This window comes from Oncorhynchus mykiss, chromosome 26 (genome assembly GCF_057628025.1).
Source record: "Oncorhynchus mykiss isolate SJ-2025 chromosome 26, ASM5762802v1, whole genome shotgun sequence".
Classification (NCBI taxonomy): Eukaryota; Metazoa; Chordata; class Actinopteri; order Salmoniformes; family Salmonidae; genus Oncorhynchus; species Oncorhynchus mykiss.
The window spans coordinates 6,488,837-6,508,004 of NC_143047.1; positions in this window are offsets into that span (position 1 = coordinate 6,488,837).

Genomic DNA, 19,168 nt, shown 5'->3' on the forward strand with positions numbered 1-19,168 from the left:
CTCGGCTGCAGTGAAGGAGAGACCGCATGTTTTCGTTGCCGGCCGTGTCAGTGGCACTGTATTGTCCTCAAAGCGGGCAAAAAAGTTGTTTAGTCTGCCTGGGAGCAGGACATCCTGGTCCGTGACTGGGCTGGATTTCTTCCTGTAGTCCGTGATTGACTGTAGACCCTGCCACATGCCTCTTGTGTCTGAGCCGTTGAATTGAGATTCTACTTTGTCTCTGTACTGACGCTTAGCTTGTTTGATAGCCTTGCGGAGGGAATAGCTGCACTGTTTGTATTCGGTCATGTTACCAGACACCTTCCCCTGATTAAAAGCAGTGGTTCGCGCTTTCAGTTTCACGCGAATGCTGCCATCAATCCACGGTTTCTGGTTAGGGAATGTTTTAATCGTTGCTATGGGAACGACATCTTCAACGCACGTTCTAATGAACTCACACACCGAATCAGCGTATTCGTCAATGTTGTTGTCTGACGCAATACGAAACATGTCCCAGTCCACGTGGTGGAAGCAGTCTTGGAGTGTGGAGTCAGCTTGGTCGGACCAGCGTTGGACAGACCTCAGCGTGGGAGCCTCTTGTTTTAGTTTCTGTCTGTAGGCAGGGATCAACAAAATGGAGTCGTGGTCAGCTTTTCCGAAAGGGGGGCGGGGCAGGGCCTTATATGCGTCGCGGAAGTTAGAGTAACAATGATCCAAGGTCTTTCCACCCCTGGTTGCGCAATCGATATGCTGATAAAATTTAGGGAGTCTTGTTTTCAGATTAGCCTTGTTAAAATCCCCAGCTACAATGAATGCAGGCTCCGGATGAATGGTTTCCAGTTTGCAAAGAGTTAAATAAAGTTCGTTCAGAGCCATCGATGTGTCTGCTTGGGGGGGGATGTATACGGCTGTGATTATAATCGAAGAGAATTCTCTTGGTAGATAATGCGGTCTACATTTGATTGTGAGGAATTCTAAATCAGGTGAACAGAAGGATTTGAGTTCCTGTATGTTTCTTTCATCACACCATGTCACGTTAGTCATAAGGCATACGCCCCCGCCCCTCTTCTTACCAGAAAGTTGTTTGTTTCTGTCTGCGCGATGTGTGGAGAAACCCGTTGGCTGCACCGCTTCGGATAGAGTCTCTCCAGTGAGCCACGTTTCCGTGAAGCAAAGAACGTTACAGTCTCTGATGTCCCTCTGGAATGCTACCCTTGCTCGGATTTCATCAACCTTGTTGTCAAGAGACTGGACATTGGCAAGAAGAATGCTAGGGAGTGGTGCACGATGTGCCCGTCTCCGGAGTCTGACCAGAAGACCGCCTCGTTTCCCTCTTTTCGGAGTTGTTTTTTTTTTGGGTCGCTGCATGGAATCCACTCAGTTGTCCTGTTTGTAAGGCAGAACACAGGATCCGCGTCGCGAAAAACATATTCTTGGTAGTACTGATGGTGAGTTGATGCTGATCTTATATTCAGTAGTTCTTCTCGACTGTATGTAATGAAACCTAAGATGAGCTGGGGTACTAATGTAAGAAATAACACGTAAAAAAACAAAAAACTGCATAGTTTCCTAGGAACGCGAAGTGAGGCGGCCATCTCTGTCGGCGCCGGAAGTAAGATATCAGAGTGGGAATTGTTTTGACAGAGGCAGACTATTCCACTCAGAGGCTCCTGAATATTAACAAAAACCATTCCCTGCCAGGCTTCTGAATCTATACTCACACACATTAGCTATCCGAGCTCTAGTCAGACAAATACCTAGGAGCTGCTCCATGGATTAAAAACAGACTCCTACCAATAGGAGTACATTAGATTCAAATCCACCCTATTCAGCTTGATCTGGGCTATCTGAGGGGTATACTACGAAGCAGGTTCAATGAGTCAGCCAGCTAACTTGTCTAAATATTCTTACGTAACTTTTATTTTTAAGAAAGATAAGCTTGAAATGGAAATGATCTAGTTGAGTTAACAACCAAAAACACATATCTGAGTTTAGCTTTCTTAATGAACCAGAAAATGTTATTTCTGGTTGTTTATCAGCTAGTTGATCCTATTTTGTATGTGGCAGTGTCTACAGACAAACAAGGACTACAAAGCAAAACCAGCCACGTCGCAGATGTGTGTAAAAATATTTAGCTTTTACCCCTTTTTCATGGTATCCAATTGGTAGTTACAGTCTTGTCCCATTGCTTCAACTCCTGTAGGGACTCGGGAGAGGCAAAGGTCAAGAGCCGTGCGTCCCCTGAAACACAACCCAGCCAAGCCTCACTGCTTCTTGACCCATAACCCAGAACTCGCATAACCCAGAACTCAATCACACCAACATGTCGGAGGAAACACCGTACACCTGGCGACCATGTCAGCGTGCATTGCACCCGGACTGTCACAGGAGTCGCTAGAGCGTGATGGGACAAGAACCCTAACCCGGATGGATGATGCTGAGCCAATTGTATGCCCCCTCATGGGTCTCCTAGTTGAAGCCAGCTGCACCAGAGCCTGGACTCGAACCACGATCTCTAGTGGCACAGCTAGAACTGCGATGCAGTGCCTTAGAGCACTGTGCCACTCGGGAGGCACCATTGTTGTGAATTGCACTGTTGGAGCGAGGAACACAAGCATTTCGCTACACCCGCAATAACATCTGCTAAATAAGTCTGTGACCAATACAATTTGACTTGATTTGATTCAGTATACCCCTCTGAAACTAGCTTTTTAGTAGATTAGTTAAGCCTTCAAACCAGGAAGTGCTAGCATAGTCAAAATGACATTGGATTAGCGCATTCGCTAGCACTTTCTTTGAATCTTTGTCCAACAGCTTAGAATTCCTAGCCAAGAGCTTGGTCCTGGCAGTGACCTTACCTAGTACCTTGGCGGCCATTTTCCCCCAGGTTGCTCAAGTTGCCATCTACCGTACGTCTAGTGTACAAGTATTTAACTGCTGTTTTGGCTGTGAGTACCTATCCTGCTAGCTGCACCCTGAGGTGCAGAGACAACTCGTTGTCTATGAGCCATGCAAGGGTGTTAGTGAGCTTTGCACTCTGTATACTCTCCAGTGTGGTTTGGTTTTTGTGAAACACCACGAGTGTCAAATCATCTGCATAAAGAAACAGGTGACATGAGCGAGCATCCTTCCTACCCTTTAGAAAACATAGGAAGAGTCACATGAATCACAATCAGCATTGATGAAAGAGCTTACTGGTCTCAGGCTATCACCAATGTATGCTGAAATGTAGGCGGTAGAGAAAGCAGAGGAAGGTGTGTGTGTTTTTAAACTGCTTGCCTGCTGCAAAAGACAGAGCTGATGAGCCCCTAGTGTCCCCCCTTACCCCTCTAACTCTCATTTCCTCTCCTCCTTTTCTCCCCCTCTCATTCTGTCCTTCCCCAGCAATCTGACACTGACTTTCTGCTGACATGGGCGGGTTTGCAGAGAACGGATGTGTGTATGTGTGTGCATGTTGTTACTGATGTCTTGTTGAGGTCTCCTGGATGCTACCTGGCCCTGAATGCACAAAGGGAGACCGTTTTTCATTGTGAATACTAAGTAGTTCTTTGGGAGGTGGAGAGAGTTCCATATTTATAATATCATCAACCTCTGCTATGTTCAGACCCAACCAGCACATACACCATTACCTTAGCCAGCGCCAATTTGTTTTTTGAACACGTTTCATTCAAGAGACGCCACTACATTAGAGAGTAGACTATGTTCAGTATGTACAGTGCATTGCGAAAGTATTCGGCCCCCTTAAACATAAAGATTTAAAACTGTATTTTTTTTGTGAAGAATCAACAACAAGTGGGACACAATCATGAAGTGGAATGACATTTATTGGATATTTCAAACTTTTTTAACAAATCAAAAACTGAAAAATTGGGCGTGCAAAATTATTCAGCCCCCTTAAGCTAATACTTTGTAGCGCCACCTTTTGCTGCGATTACAGCTGTAAGTCGCTTGGGGTATGTCTCTATCAGTTTTGCACATCGAGAGACTGACATTTTTTCCCATTCTTCCTTGCAAAACAGCTCGAGCTCAGTGAGGTTGGATGGAGAGCATTTGTGAACAGCAGTTTTCAGTTCTTTCCACAGATTCTCAATTGGATTCAGGTCTGGACTTTGACTTGGCCATTCTAACACCTGGATATGTTTATTTTTGAACCATTCCATTGTAGATTTTGCTTTATGTTTTGGATCATTGTCTTGTTGGAAGACAAATCTTCGTCCCAGTCTCAGGTCTTTTGCAGACTCCATCAGGTTTTCTTCCAGAATGGTCCTGTATTTGGCTCCATTTTAACCATCTTCCCTGTCCCTGCTGAAGAAAAGCAGGCCCAAACCATGATGCTGCCACCACCATGTTTGACAGTGGGGATGGTGTGTTCAGGGTGATGAGCTGTGTTGCTTTTACGCCAAACATAAGTCTTGCATTGTTGCCAAAATGTTCAATGTTCAAAGTTCAAAGTTTTGGTTTCATCTGACCAGAGCACCTTCTTCCACATGTTTGGTGTGTCTCCCAGGTGGCTTGTGGCAAACTTTAAACAACACTTTTTATGGATATCTTTAAGAAATGGCTTTCTTCTTGCCACTCTTCCATAAAGGCCAGATTTGTGCAATATACGACTGATTGTTGTTCTATGGACAGAGTCTCCCACCTTAGCTGTAGATCTCTGCAGTTCATCCAGAGTGATCATGGGCCTCTTGGCTGCATCTCTGATCAGTCTTCTCCTTGTATGAGCTGAAAGTTTAGAGGGACGGCCAGGTCTTGGTAGATTTGCAGTGGTCTGAAACTCCTTCCATTTCAATATTATCGCTTGCACAGTGCTCCTTGGGATGTTTAAAGCTTGGGAAATCTTTTTGTATCCAAATCCGGCTTTAAACTTCTTCACAACAGTATCTCGGACCTGCCTGGTGTGTTCCTTGTTCTTCATGATGCTCTCTAAGCTTTTAACGGACCTCTGAGACTATCACAGTGCAGGTGCATTTATACGGAGACTTGATTACACGCAGGTGGATTGTATTTATCATCATTAGTCATTTAGGTCAACATTGGATCATTCAGAGATCCTCACTGAACTTCTGGAGAGAGTTTGCTGCACTGAAAGTAAAGGGGCTGAATAATTTTGCACGCCCAATTTTTCAGTTTTTGATTTGTTAAAAAAGTTTGAAATATCCAATAAATGTCGTTCCACTTCATGATTGTGTCCCACTTGTTGTTGATTCTTCACAAAAAAATACAGTTTTATATCTTTATGTTTGAAGCCTGAAATGTGGCAAAAGGTTGCAAAGTTCAAGGGGGCCGAATACTTTCGCAATGCACCGTAAATAGCATGTATTATTATTATTTTTGCATATCTCTTATTGAATTAGAGACACTACCGTAACTTCAATTCTTAACCTCCTCTGTTCTTTGTGTCTTTTTAAACAATCCAGAGTAGGCTAGGCTGGGTTAAGTGTATAAGTAACAACACCACATCTCTCTGCTCCTCCTCTGAACCCTCATTAGTGAGCAATAAAATCCAACCATCCTTGGCCCATTATAGTAGTAGTATCACAGACGAAACATTGATCTCCTTTTCGGACTTATTTCTGCTGGTACATGTCTATTGATCTGTCTCTCTTCATAGCACAGCAATGATTACAAGGTAAACAAGCAGCTCAGAGGCACCGTAATGATGGAAGTGTTGCTGTTTGGAGGATAACGAAGGCAGATGTCCCACTGAGCCACATTTGACTGGTTGAGGCAAGAGGCCTCACTCTTACACAAGGGCTAGGGGTTACCTAGTCAGTTGCATACCTGAAAACATTCAACTGAAACGTGTTTCAGCCAACCCCTCTGAAGTAGAGAGTTCCGGGGGGCTGCCTTAAACGACGTCATCGGCGCCAGCGGAGCAGTTGTTATTGGGGGTTAACTGCCTTTCTCAAGGGCAGAACGGACCTTTCAGAACAGACCTTTCGACCCAGCGACCTTTCAGTTACTGGCCCAATGCTCTTAACCGCTAGGCTAACTGCCACACTTTCTGAACGTGCATATGCTCTAAATATATCTTTCTCCCACCCCACCTTTCACTTAAAAAAATAAAAAAATACTGTTCTCCACTCTTTCTCCATCTCACCCTCCTTTCCTCTCTCTCTGAGGATGCTGGTGTATCTACCAGAGGCCCTGATCAAAGACAGAGGCCTCAGCCATGAAGGATTCCCAATTAGCCTGAGCATGACTCAGAATACGACTCTCTCTCTCTCTCTCTCTCATCTCTCGATTTGTTTCCTAGTTGTTCAAGTCATATGCTCGGTTGAACACTAAAAAGACTGAGGATGTGGCAAATTGGAGGAGGGAACGCATAAGAGGGAAACATGAAGGGAAATGATGTTTATTCTCGACAAGATGGAAGAAAAAGGAGAAAGACGAAACACGGCTGTCAGTTGTGTTTGCTGGGCCTGTTTCGTTTGTGGCGTGATCTAAAATGTTTTCCTTTAGAGCAGAGAGTCGATGCTGAGTGAGATGTTCCAGAGGCAAAATGAAAATTTGTTGTATAATTTCACTGCAAGAAATGCACAATTCTGCAGGCGTTTATATTCGGCGTCCACATTTCAGCTACTATTCCATTGAACCCAGACAGTATACTTCAATGAGGGATTTCATGGATACAGCTTTTCCCAAATAATGCCTTAAGCGGGATATGAGCTACTATCCGGGAATACTGTGCTCATGTAAATGTAGAAATTCACTCTTCTTCTGCTGTACCTCCTCCCACCATGCAGCCACGGCCACCTACTGCTTCTTCTGTTACACATGCTACAACATCATCTAACCGACTGTCAACTCCATTGTCTTGTTTCCCCTTCTACTGTTCCCTCAGAAGCGTCCACCTACCATCATCAATCTCCCATGCACCTCCTCCTTTCCTACTTTATGAATTGTCAGTCAAAGTATTTGTGTGGTATTTAGTTCATTAGCACACATCTACATAATGGATGCTTGTCCATGTTCTAGGTGTGTTTGATGTTCTAGGTTTATCTTCTAGTACCATAGTTCTGCCTCGATTCCTTTTTCTAACAGGAATCACATGTTCAGGTTCTAGATCTATTCATGTTCTAGGACAGTTTGTTCTAGTAGTGTTTATGTCCTAGGTTTGTTGTTCAAGGTGCCAGAGTTCTAGGTCTGTTCTCTCTCTGAGCCAGTTGTGTTTATTATTATTATTATTGTTGTTTTATTTACCTTTATTTCAACAGGGAAATCATATTGAGACTAAGGTCTCTTTTGCAAATGAGCCCTGCACAATACAAAACAAACATGTCAATAAGCAGGTATAGATAAACCCACATTAGGTTAAATAAAGGTTAAAGAAAACACACCCAAAAAATTATTAAGAAACAAAACACAGTCAATTAAAACACACACATTCTTCATTATAAAAATCCTGTGTCAGCTGTCTGAATTGCCTTAGGGACACCAAAGCAAGCAATTGAAACATATGAGAGATTATTCTAAACGTAGGGTGCAAGAGAGATTTAAAGCTGATTTACCTAAAACCGTGTGAGTGGGTTTGATAACTAATCTAAACAGTGAAGTTCGGTGAGTTGGAAGCTTGTGGGGCAGGGCTTTGTAAACAAAATGAGTGTAATGATGGGATCTATGTGACATTAAAGATCACTTTAAAGATTTATACTGTAGATCACTATCTGAGTGAGAGGGTAATGATGCGCTGCAAATGGGACTCATCCCAAACTCATTCTCTCCCCCTGTCTCCTGGAACAACCCCATTAACATTCTCACACACAGAGATGCCAGGCAATACAAACACTGTCTCAATGACCAGCTACTGACCACTGGGAACATCAACACTGTTATTTTGTTCTCCCATCACGTAGGTCATAGGATGAGTCAGAAATAGTGCCCTATTCCTTAAGACCAGACCCAAAAGTAATGCACTAAAATATAGGGAATAAGGTTCCATTTCAGACGCACAATAAAGATCAAATAGACCTGTTTGTTTTTCTATTCGTGTAGACCAGGGATGGACAACTTTGGTGGGGGTGGGGGCCACAGAAAATCTGAAGTCATCTTGAGGGGCTACAGTGACTCACGGGCCTGCATACCCACATCCATACTGTGCCCACACATGCATTCAGAGCCGGCTTTAGCCTTTTGGGGGCCCTAAGTTACATTTTGTTGCTGTCCCCATCTTGACAGCAGCGACAAACATTTAGTTTTCTTTAGTTAATATCCGCAGTTCTACAGATTTTGCCGTGGCCCGTGAAGAAAATGTTGAAATGTTGTAACTCATTTCATGCAATTCTTAAAAAACAAAAGATATTCTTCAGTTAAAAAGGTTATTTATCAGTTCTAGAGAGCTTTGGAGATTATTCCACAAGTAAGGGTGAAACAAAAACTTTAAAACATATTTACGTAACTCAGTGGAGATTGAAGCAATCTCCAGAGTTAGCCATCCCTGAGACCAGGTCTCGTATGTTTACAAGTTAACAATGAAGTAAGGTTCGCCGGAAGTCTATGCAGGAAGGCTTTATAAACAAAGAGTGCAATGCATCAATCTATGAAATTTCAAAGGCCAGGCTACTATCTGATGCAGAATGCAGTGATGTAAAGGAAACCTGCCTTAACACCACTAGAGAAAAACACAGTGTCCTGTCAGTAAAGTAATCTTTTTACCAATTACATGACACCTGATCCATACCCATTGCAGACAATATTTGAATCAATAAAGAGTGGAGCTGCACATTGCTTCCTCCTATCCATATGCTTAACCACATAATTTAACACCAAGTTACAAGAGATGGTGTATGACTCCATCTGAAACCTGACTGGTGGACACTTAGAATACATATTGTAGTTATAAAGTATCCAAGCTGCCATTTGATTCATGATTTTACCGTTTGTGGAGAGGGAGCACATGGGCCACCTTCCAAATGCTATAGCACCCAAGATGATTGTCAGTGTCACACCCTGATTAGTTTCACCTGTCCTCGTTATTGTCTCCACCCCCTGCAGGTGTCACACTTTTCCCCAGTGTGTTTATCCCTGTGTTTCCTGTCTCCCTGTGCCAGTTCGTCTTGTATGTTAGGCAAGTCTACCAGTTTTTACATACTCATTTTGCTATTCTCTTTTTGATAGACCTCCCAGGTTTTTACCCCTGCCTGACTCTGGGCCTCTTTCCAGTCTGCCTGATCATCCCGCCTGGCCTGACCTTGATTCTGCCTGCCCTTCGGTACCTTTTGGACTCTGAACTTGACCCTTGACTGGTTTTGACCCTTTTGCCTGTCCACGACTATTCTCTCGTCTTCCCCCTATTGGATTAATAAACATTGTGACTCCAACCATCTGCCTCCTGTGTCTGCATCTGGGTCTCGCCTTGTGTCATGATAGTGAGATTACCAATGTGTCAATGACTCCGCAATCAGGGGAGCAGAAAGCTGCAGCAAGACAGGATCAAGCAAATCATTTTTTAGGGTCTCTCTCTCCCCATCTCTATCTCCGTCTCTCTCTCTCTCTCTGTCCTGCTCCCAAGCAGAAAGTTGTGGAAATGAAAACAAAGATGAACTAGAATTTTACTGATTTTCCAAACAAGCCAACTGGAGGCTGGGAGAGGGAAGAGCATTTAACTGATTGACCAGTGTCAATTAAACCACAATTTCTTTCAAATAAAAACCCTGCAGAGATACAATGCTAATTAAAAGCATCAGCAATCAGCTACCGCCATCAGATTGGTTAGTTATGTGACTGACAGCAGGTAAGACTTGGCAAATCAACACAGTCTGAATCCGCTGTTGTATAATAGAGGTATAGAATTAAAGATTACCTTATTGGCCCCACACTGTTCAACACTCCAAACGTTGTCTGTAAGTTATGGACATGCTGTGCGGCGATCTATTCCTCTGTAATTGAATACATCTGCTCTGCCTGTCCGATGACAGAGAGCTGAAAAAAAGAGATGGAGTGAATTAAAGAGGGATATAGATTAGGGGAGAGGGAGCCTTCCCTTCATCTGGGTATAGGTGTAGTGAAATGATCACAGAGAGCTGTGATAATGAGATGGACCAAGCCATTCATCTCCTAGATTAAATGTATCCCTGACATCCTGAGGCTGGTATAGGAAAGAGCTGAGGTCCAGGAGAGAATTGTTCTCTTTATCCATCTCTCTCTTTCTCTCTCGCCATCTCTCTGTCTCTCTCCCCCCCCCCCTCTCTCTCTCTCCCCATCTGTCTCGCAATGTCACTCTTTCACTCTCTCTCCATCCCTCTGTCCCGCTCTCTCTTTTTCTCTCCCTCTCTGTGTACATGTTCATTACCTACTACGTTTAATTATTATTCTATTAAGTATGTGGACAGCCCTTCAAATTAGTGGATTTGGGTATTTCAGCCACACCAGTTGCTGACAGTTGTATAAAATCAAGCACACTCCAAAGACAAACATTGGCAGTAGAATGGCCTCATTGAAGAGCTCAGTGACTTTCAACATGGCACAGTCATAGGATTCCACATTTTCAACAAGTCAGTTCATCAAATTTCTGCCCTGCTAGAGCTACTCTGGTCAACTGTAAGTACTGTTATTATGAAATGGAAACAACAACGGCTCAGCCGAGCAACAACGGCTCGGCCGTGAAGTGGTAGGCCCTACAAGTTCACAGAACAGGACTGCGCGTAACATCTAAAAATTGTCTGTCCTCAGTTGCAACACTCATTACTGAGTTCCAAACTGCCTCCGGAAGCAACGTCAGCGCAATAATTTTTCATCAGGAGCTTCATGAAATGGGTTTAAATGGCCACGCAGCTGCACACAAGCCTAATATCACCATATGCAATGCCAAACATCGGCTGTAGTGGTGTAAAGCTCGCCGCCATTGGACTCTGGAGCAGTGGAAAAGCGTTCTGGATTGATGAATCACGCTTCACCAGCAGTCTGATGGAGAAATCTGGGTTAGACGATTGCCAGGAGAACGCTACCTGTCCCAATGCATAGTACCAACTGTAAAGTTTGGTGGATGTGGAATAATGGTCTGGGGCTGTTTTTCACAGTTCGGGCTAGGTGCCTTATTTCCAGTGAAGGGAAATCTTAACGCTACAGCATACAATGACATTCTAGACAATTCTGTGCTTCAAACCTTGTGGCAACAGTTAGAGGAAGGGCCATTCCTGTTTTAGCATGACAATGCCCCCGTCCGTCCACAAAGCGAGGTCCATACAGAAATGGTTTGTTGAGATCAGTGTGGAAGAACTTGACTAGCCTGCACAGAGCACTGACCTCAACTCCATCGAACACCTCTGGGATTCATTGGAATGCCGACTGAGAGCAAGGCCTTATCGCCCAACATCAATGCCCAACCTCACTAATGCTCTTATGGCTGAATGGAAGCAAGTCCCCGCAGCAATGTTCCAACATCTAGTGGAAAGCCTTCCCAGAAAAGTAGAGGCTGTTATAGCAGCAAAGGGGGAACCAACATATTAATGCTAATAATTTTGCAATGAGATGTTCAACAAGCAGTTGTCCACATACTTTTGGTCATGTAGTGTACCTCATTCTCAGCCCCCAGAAACTGGGTTTCATCCATCGCTGTCTCCCAGAAAGCCTGGCCTTTCCCCATGGTTGCCATGGAAATATTAGACACGGAGACGAAGTTGAGCCTTGTTAGCAACACTAACCACATACACACACACTAATGCTCATGTGAAAACTTCAAAGAATTTGGTTGTCTTCCAGGAAGGCAGGATGAGGGGATTAGTATTCCGTAGATACCTTGCTTCCCGCTCACACACACACACACACACACACACACACACACACACACACACACACACACGCACACACCATGTTTCGCCTCCCGCTGCATTAAATGGTGCCAAAAGAGACCTCCACCTGTATGTATGTGTTCCTACTAAAATGCTGAGACCATTATTTATGTAGCTTTTAATGTGCTCTCCATTTGATATTCAGAGTGCTTCTGGACCTCCATCACAGGCTCTGCCACTGCTTCCCTGCGACCCCATTTTGGATCTATCCCAAGAAGCTTGCGGCTCCCAATACCGGTCAGTTGCAGGCACACGGCTCCGTCTGGCACTCTGTTCCTTGGTAGAGCCAGTTAGGCACTAAGCTAATGCCATTCTACTTTTCTTATGCAAATGACCTGCTAATATGCTGATCAGTTAGCTGCGCTGCCTTGTTGACTAAAATTACGAACCCAAATCTAACTGCCTGAAGCTCAGCTCCTAAAGCAAGGATATGTATATTTTTGGTGCCATTTGAAATGAAACACTTTGAGGTTTGTGGAAATGTGAATGGAAGGCAGGATATTATATCACAATAGATCTGGTCAAAGATAATACAAAGGAAAAAACAAATGTTCTTTTGTATTTTTTTGTACCACCATCTTTGAAATGCAAGAGAAAGAGTACAATGTACTATTCCAGCCGAGGGGCATTTTAGATTTTGGCCACTAGATGGCAGTAGTGTAGGTGCAAAGTTTTAGACCAATCCAATGAACCATTGCATTTCTGTTCAAAATGTTGTATCAAGACTGCCCAAATGTGCTTTACTTGTTTATTAATAACTTTTCGTGTTCAACATTGTGCACTCTCCTCAAACAATAGCATGGTACTCTTTCACTGTAATAGCTACTGTAAATTGGACAGTGCAGTTAGATTAAAAAATAATTGAAGATTTCTGCCAACATCAGATATAGATATATAGATAGATATATGTCTATGCCCTGGGAAATGTTCTTGCCATTTACAACCTCATGCTAATTGCATTAGCCTATGTTAGCTCAATCGCCCCGTGAATGGGTCACCGATCCTGAAGAAGTTTTAAAAGAGAGGTACATAGCAGAGAGGAGAGGTCTGTGTATAGAGCTGCAAGTGGGAGGATTAACCTGACATGGAGCATGTGTTTCTCCTCCTTCTAATCTACCTCTGCATGTTTTGCATTTTTTCATCTCTCTCTCTCTCTTACTCTGTTTATCTCTCTCCCTCTCTCGACAACCACTGTGTTGCCTAATAATCCAGTGAATGCAGTCTCTCTATCCATCTTTCTCTCTGTCTCTTTCTCTCTCACTTTCTTTCTCTCTGTCCCTCTCCATCTATGGTTGCTACTACAGACCTTATCAAAGACAAACACTTTAATCCGGCCTGACCAGGTAATCCCTGTGGGGTAGGCACCACCTAATCTCTGTCAACCTGACAGCCAACACACACCACATATGTAAACATACACATGTACAAACACACACACATGAATTTAGGGCTCAATCTATATCGCTGATTGCACAATAGAAATTTGAATGTAATTTCAGACTGAGCTGACAAATTCACAGCATTTTACTGTGAATGCAGTCTCTGCTAACACGGGAACATTGCCTTTCAATTTCAATCACGGTGTAACGCTGAACCTCTGCGATACGGATTCTCACACATACGGTATGCACACACGCAGACAAACCTAATCAAGCGAAACACGTATGTGCAAATATATAATGCACGCACTTAAACAAACAAAATGTGTGTGTACAAACATTTAACACACGCACACATGCAGAAACACGCGCACAGACCCACAGAATTAAACACACAAAATATGTATACACAAACACATTTCACATACAAAAACAAGCAGAAACACAGCAAGACTAAAGTGGCTGTTAGATTAGCTGAATAATTCCAGGCGTGATCCATACGGAAATTAGACAGACTGTCAGACAGTAGAGGACACACATGCTTCACCGTCTCCCCTACATTATCAATCAATCAATCAATGAAATGTATTTATAAAGCCCTTCTTACATCAGCTGATGTCACAAAGTGCTGTACAGAAACCCAGCCTAAAACCCCAAACAGCAACCAATGCAGGTGTAGAAGCACGGTGACTAGGAAAAACTCCCTAGAAAGGCCAGAACCTAGGAAGAAACCTAGAGAGGAACCAGGCTATGAGGGGAGGCCAGTCCTCTTCTGGCTGTGCCGGGTGGAGTTTACCAACCATAAGAGCGATGATGGCCTTCTGCTGCACAGCATTCTGATTAGTATTACCTTAATTAATAATATTACTTCTATTCTATCTAAGCCTCCAGTAATTATGCTGCAATATTTTGTGTCAGGGAGCTAGGGTCAGTCTGTTATATCTGTAGTATTTCTCCTGTCCTATCCGGTGTCCTGTGGGAATTTTAAGTATGCTCTCTCTAATTCGCTCTCTCTCTCTTCTCTCGGAGGCCCTGAGCCCTAGGACCACGTCTCAGGACTACCTGGCCTGATGACTCCTTGCTTTCCCCAGTCCACCTGGTCCTGCTGCTGTTCCAGTTTCAACTGTTCTACCTGCGGCTATAGAACCCTGACCTCTTCACCGGATGTGCTACCTTGTCCCGGACCAGCTGTTTTCGACTCTCTCTCTCTCTCTACCGCACCTGCTGTCTCTAACTCTGAATGATCGGCTATGAAAAGCCAACTGACATTTACTCCTGAGGTGCTGACCTGTTGCACCCTCTACAACCACTGTGATTATTATTATTTGACCCTGCTGGCCCCCTATGAACGTTTGAACATCTTGGCCATGTACTGTTATAATCTCCACCCGGCACAGGCAGAAGAGACTGGTTCCTCTCTAGGTTTCTTCTGAGGTTCCTGCCTTTCTGGGGAGTTTTTCCTAACCACCATGCTACTACATCTGCATTGCTTGCTGTTTGGGGTTTTAGGATGGGTTTCTGTATAGCACTTTGTGACAACAGCTGATGTAAAAAGGGCTTGATAAATACATGTGATTGAAATAAACGGTATTATTCAGGGTAACCTCATGGTATGGAAGACAGGGTTAATATTGGAAGAGCGTAGTGTACTGTGCAGCGTCCTTTATGGGGTTCCTTTATCATAATGCCATTCTTATGTGCTGTTCCTGGTCATATTAGAGATACAATGTTACTTTAAGGTGCCGAAATGGCAAGATATTTACATCCAAATGACAAGATGAAGTGGTAAATATAGTTCTCAATACACTGGACATGACGTTATCAATCCTTGGTGCCAATAGTAGATATTGAGCTAAAATCTAATTTGGCACCATGTTGTTAGACATTGATTTTCATTGTAAATACCAATGGAAACCGCAGTAAGTGCTTCCTCATTGTCTGTATACCCTGACTTTAAATGTAGAGTGTGGTGATGGAAAGGTACTACACTATATCCACTCCAGAACTGTTATTCTCCCACACCTCCAGGGAGTGGTTATTGACAGTGTGTGGATAATGACCTCTCTGCCTGCCACTGGGGAGCTAATATGACTTATTGACCATGAGGACTGAGGACGACCGGCTGATTTAGGGGTTGTCATGGCAATGTTTCCTGCATAGCATCACAGAGATGGGCGGCTAGGACCAGAAAAGGGGGCGGGCATGCAAACAAGGTTGTGTGCCAGGGGATTAACCGTGCGTGTTTGCAATCGTGCGTGTGATTAACGGGATGTGTGTGTGTGTGTTGGCGTGACAACCAGGACTTTATCATGGGAGTAATCAATTGTCAAACATTACTGTGAGTGAGGGCTGGAAAATATGCTACTGCACTGTGAGAGGGTGAACATGCTTAGGACATGTTATATGTTGGGGAGGACATGGAAACACCTATAGAGAAAGGGCAAGCAGCACATGTCAGATGGAAGGAGATCCATGGAACCTGCTATTGCCCTGAGAGGACATGTCATGTTGCATGTCCCGTTGACATGTTTGCCCTTTCTCTATGGGTATTTCCATGTCCTCCCCAACATGCTACTTCACTGGGAGGTGGGTGAACATGCTAAGAACGTGTTAGTTTCATGTATGATACATGCTTTAATCTGTTGTGCACAGACTGGTAACTTGTACATGTAGAATCTGTCAGGAAGGAATGGGATGTGTGGGATAATTAGGAAAAGTAGTTCCGGTGTTTGGGTTTTTCATCACTAGTTATTTGGACAAATCGCGATTTTGCAGGTGTTAGCATCTTTTGAATTTCGGAAGGGAAGGGGACATTTGGCCCATAAACTTGCCCATAACTTGCAAAGAGAGAGGGTGGAGCTCCTAGTTCCAGTTCCGCTCCTCTTCCTAGCTTCTCTTAATCCCTTCTCTTCACATGTATGGACCCAGAACTTAATCGAGCAACTGACCAATTGCACAAGACTTTAGTTCTGGGTTAACTGAGACTACATGTTTGTGCAAACAAACATAGAGGAACACGCCTTTGAACAATTCTAAGAGTGGCATATGCATAATCATATCCATTAGGGTTCATGGTATAAAAGACTGTTTGCCGTTCGGGGAAATTTAAAGTGTAACTGACAACGTTTTAACTGTTTTGCAGATATGAAACAAACACACAATCACAATATCAGTAAAAAAAAAATACAAATTCCAGTTCATGCTACAATACTAATTTTGTAAGAGGTTTAAGAAATAGGTTCACTTTGACTCAACATTCCATGACGTCCCCTAAGGCATTGTTGGCAGAATAGATGGATGCAGTTCAATGCATGATTCATATAATTATCCAATACATTTAGTACAAAAAATATTGCTAGCAGGTTGTAAATCACAGCTGGCCTGGTACATTGTTTGCTGCCTCCATTCGGGATGCAATGTTTCAGTTTCAATGACTCAATGTAAATGTCAATACAATCAAACTAGCAAGGTCAATGATCACAAGTCAGTCATAATGTGGCTAATAGGCTATAGCCTATCTATTTATGTAGCAAGCTAAAAACACAGAGTCTAACGTTAGCTAGCTAGCTAGCTGCTAGGAGAATGTCACGTTAGTGGAGGATTGGGCGAGTGAGTGACTGACTTTTTACCCCCATGTCTTTCGGTTGCTATACACATCCAGAGCTGCAGGTGTCATTAGGTTAGCTAGCACGAACTGGAATGACTGTTATCCAGTGAGCATAATTCTTGCTTTTGCAAATTCATTCTGGATATCTACTCCGATTTCAGAGCACTCTCGATAAATTTAGCAACGCTGACCACCCGCTGAATAAACTCAGCAAAAAACAAACGTCCTCTCACTGTCAACTGCGTTTATTTTCAGCAAACTTAACATGTCTAAGTGTTTGTATGAACATAAGATTCAACAACTGAGACAAACTGAACAAGTTCTACAGACATGTGAAATGGAATAATGTGTCCCTGAACAAAGGGGGGGGGGGGGGGGGTTCAAAATCAAAAGCAACAGTCAGTATCTGGTGTGGCCACCAGCTGCATTAAGTACTGCAGTACATCTCTTCCTCCTGGACTGCACCAGATTTGCCAGTTCTTGCTGTGAGATGTTACCCCACTCTTCCACCAAGGCACCTGCAAGTTCCCAGACATTTCTGGGGGGGATGGCCCTAGCCTTCACCCTCCGATCCAACAGGTCCCAGATGTGCTCAATGGGATTGAGATCCGGGCTCATCGCTGGACATGGCAGAACACTGACATTCCTGTCTTGCAGGAAATAACTCACAGAACGAGCAGTATGGCTGGTGGCATTGTCATGCTGGAGGGTCATGTCATGATGAGCCTGCAGGAAGGGTACCACATGAGGGAGGAGGATGTCTTCCCTGTAACGCAGTGTTGAGAGAGCCTGCAATGACAACAAGCTCAGTCCGATGATGCTGTGCCACACCGCCCCAGACCATGATGGACACCCCACCTCCGAATCGATCCCGCTACAGAGTACAGGCCTTGGTGTAACGCTCATTTTTTCGAGGATAAACACGAATCTAACCATCACCCCTGGTGAGACAAAACCCCAACTCATCAGTGAAGAGCCCTTTTTGCCAGTCCTGTCTGGTCCAGCGACAGTGGGTTGCACTGTCTTAGGCATCTCACAGTACGGACACGGCAATGTATTGCCCTGGCCACATCTGCAGTCCTCATGCCTCCTGGCAGCATGCCTAAGGCATGTTCACGCAGATAAGCAGGGAGCCTGGGCATCTTTCTTTTGGTGTTTTTCAGATTCAGTAGAAAGGCCTCTTTAGTGTCCTAAGTTTTCATAACTGTGACCTTAATTGCCTACCGTTTGTAAGCTGTTAGTGTCTTAACAACCATTCCACAGGTGCATGTTCGTTAATTGTTCATGGTTCATTGAACAAGCATGGGAAACTGTGTTTAAACCCTTTACAATGAAGATCTGTGAAGTTATTTGGATTTTTACAAATTATCTTTGAAAGACAGGGTCCTGAAAAAGGGACATTTCTTTTTTTGCTGAGTTTATTTATTTAGCAAGCTAAAAACAGAGTCTAATGTTAGCTACAGTGGGCCAAAAAAGTATTTAGTCAGCCACCAATTGTGCAAGTTCTCCCACTTAAAAAGATGAGAGGCCTGTAATTTTCATCATAGGTACACTTCAACTATGACAGACAAAATGAGGAGAAAAAAAACAGAAAATCACATAATGAATTTATTTTCAAATTATGGTGGAAAATAAGTATTTGGTCAATAACAAAAGTTTATCTCAATACTTTGTTATATACCCTTTGTTGGCAATGACAGAGGTCAAACGTTTTCTGTAAGTCTTCACAAGGTTTTCACACACTGTTGCTGGTATTTTGGCCCATCCCTCCATGCAGATCTCCTCTAGAGCAGTGATGTTTTGGGGCTGTTGCCGGGCAACACGGACTTTCAACTCCCTCCAAAGATTTTCTATGGGGTTGAGATCTGGAGACTGGCTAGGCCACTCCAGGACCTTGAAATGCTTCTTACGAAGCCACTCCTTCGTTGCCCAGGCGGTGTGTTTGGGATCATTGTCATGCTGAAAGACCCAGCCACGTTTCATCTTCAATGCCCTTGCTGATGGTAGGCTTTGTTACTTTGGTCCCAGCTCTCTGCAGGTCATTCACTAGGTCCCCCCGTGTGGTTCTGGGATTTTTTCTCACCGTTCTTGTGATCATTTTGACCCCGCGGGGTGAGATCTTGCATGGAGCCCCAGATCATCAGTGGTCTTGTATGTCTTCCATTTCCTAATAATTGCTGCCACACTTGATTTCTTCAAACCAAGCTGCTTACCTATTGCAGATTCAGTCTTCCCAGCCTGGTGCAGGTCTACAATTTTGTTTCTGGTGTCCTTTGACAGCTCTTTGGTCTTGGCCATGGTGGAGTTTGGAGTGTGACTGTTTGAGGTTGTGGACAGGTGTCTTTTATACTGATAACAAGTTCATATCGGTGCCATTAATACAGGTAACGAGTGGAGGATAGAGGAGCCTC